The sequence below is a fragment of the Lathyrus oleraceus genome, chromosome 3, assembly GCF_024323335.1.
Source record: "Lathyrus oleraceus cultivar Zhongwan6 chromosome 3, CAAS_Psat_ZW6_1.0, whole genome shotgun sequence".
In the NCBI taxonomy this organism is placed as follows: Eukaryota; Viridiplantae; Streptophyta; class Magnoliopsida; order Fabales; family Fabaceae; genus Lathyrus; species Lathyrus oleraceus.
Genome location: NC_066581.1, coordinates 223,173,532 through 223,176,258, shown reverse-complemented (window position 1 = coordinate 223,176,258; position 2,727 = coordinate 223,173,532).

Here is a 2,727-nt window from a genome sequence, read left to right as displayed (position 1 = left end):
ACATGTATATCAAATATCAAACAAAAGTTCAGATGATTTGGCATTTATTTGGCATGGTAAAGAAAATCAGCAAATCAAGCAAGCAAAGGTGTGACACACATTGTCTCACCTACATCAATCAGATCATATCTCAACAACCATAAATGAGAAAAATGCAAACTCAATGCCAAAATGTCAATTAGGATGTCTAGTTTAAGCATGTCAATTTTCACATTCTTTGGATCAACCATCATCATTTCACAACCAAAATGGCAAGCAAGGTACAAGATAGCATATGCATGAACAAACCCTAGGCAAATTAAAATTCCAACCGAGCACAAATTCTGGAAAAATATCCATAAAAAATTAGACATCATGAGGAACAAGGTACAAAAAATCTCATGTGATTTGGATGAGTATTCATGGAGTTATGGATTTTTAAATGAAGAGAAAAAATAAAAAAACATGTAGAAAGGCATGGCATGAACATGGATAGAAAATGGAATAAAAGGCAAGGCATATATTGGAATTGTTCACAACAAGAATCGAACCGTGCATGTACTTAAACTTGGCGCTTATTATATGAAACGCGTTGTTTCATTAATCTCGCGTGGCAAGGCGAAGCAATACGGACCAATCATTTAGCCATGTGGTATACACGTGGTCCAGTACATGGACAATAACACTCAAACACATGCAAACATGGCCAGGCAAGATCAAAAGAATTCTGGAAACAGAAAACCTAGAACATTCATCATGTTCATCGTGTTCATCATCATCAAGAACAATCATGCACAGAAATTCACCATACGCATACCAATGGATTCATCTTACATCACACATCAATAATCCAGTATTAATTTGACCTAATTCTCAACAATATGAATGGATCGAGCAAAAGAAGTTTAACATGTCAAACTTAAAATCCACATAACTACTTCAATTCGGCATGAAATTAAGAGATCTAAAGCTCAGCATAACCACCAATGAGAGATCTACAAGATGCATACATCAATTTCAAGAATTATGAGCATCGAATTCTAACCTTGCTGGAGAAACATAAGTGGAATTGTGCAATTCAAATCTGGAAAAGCTGAAACAGATCCTCCTCAAAGCTTAGATGAATGAATAGATGAGAAAGAATAGCTCAACAATGCTTGATTTATCCAGAAACTTCAACTGCCATGGATGTGCATAAGCTTCAACAGTCCACAATTCTTGATGAATTCTTCAAGATCTTGCTTCAACAGTCTTCAATGATGCTTGTAGATGATGAACAAACCACGAACCAAGCAATGTTTATGAAGAAAATTGAAGAAAAAGTTTGAGAGCAAAGTGGAGAAAATTTTCAGATCTGCAATTATGAAGTTGTTGTTGTGATTTTCTGTTATGATTAGCTATATATACCATATGTTAATGAAGCTGCTAATCACAATTAAGCCAAATGCAAATGGATTAGTGAAATTCAAGTGTTGATGCAAAATGGCAAAATCACCCTTACATGTGCATGGCAATGCTACAGTGCACGATTTTTGTGCCAATTCACTTGCAAATGCTGCTTAGAACCAAATGCCATTGGAAAAATGTAAAGGCAATGCATATTTTTCAAATTGGAAATTTCCCTCCAAAATTCAAATGAAATTCAAGTGAAAATGCCAATATTTTTGTGATGAGAATTTATGAAATGTAATGCATGATTTGGATAGTAGAGTTCAAGAGAGAAATGTTCCAAAAAGAACCACTTCAATTGGCCTTTTGGTTCAAAAGTTATGCCTTCTTGAAGTTCAAATTTGCTTGGCCATGATTTGATCATAATTTCTTAACCACACATGAGAAATGTATGTTCTTGGACTTTTTGGAAAGGTGAGAGCAAGATCTTCAACTTTCATGTTGGGCAAAATTTCATTTGAAGCTTGCTTGGTCATGTAATCTTGAGGAGAAAACCTTTCTATTTTTGGCAGTTTGAAATTACAGGTCACTTACTATTTTTGGAAAGTTTTCTTCTGACTTCAAATTCTTCAATGTTGATGTTTGGAATGTTATATGAGACTTGTATGGACATGAGTAAGGCCTCTTTAACCATCTCCCACCTTCAAATCCATGATTAAATGCACAGTTGACTTGTGTTGACTTTTCTAGGGTTTCAGTTGACCTGGCTATGCTCTGATGAAATTCAAGCCTTTATCACTTGAGATCTTGATTCCAAATGATGTCACAACTCATATGAACTTCTTATGAATGATCATGGTGCCCAAATTCTCAAGAATGGCCACCATCTATGGCTCAATGAATGCCTTTGACTGGTTTGACCTAGTGTTGCTTCATCTGCAAGTAACAAGGTTAGATGACATATTTTTGTACTTTTGGTTAGTAAACAAATGAAAAGCAATGATATACATATGCAAAACATACTTGGTGATCAAGAACCACTCTCAAAAGATAGCCCACCCACAGGGAAGAAGGCAAGGTGCACAATGATCCTTGAGGCAATGATATGATATGATATGATATGATATGATGCCATGAGGGATCTTAGGGACAAAATTGAGGTCTTACAGATGCCCCTATTTAAGGTCATTCTAGCCGGAGAAGTGAAGTTTAGAAATCTTCATCTCGACGCGGTAGAATGGGCTTAAATAACAGTAATGAGACAAATTTTGGTCCCTAAGAGACCTCATGATGCAAATGTATGCATGCAAAAGACACAAACTCTGTGGGGGTATGATTCTCACAGAAGAAAAGACGATC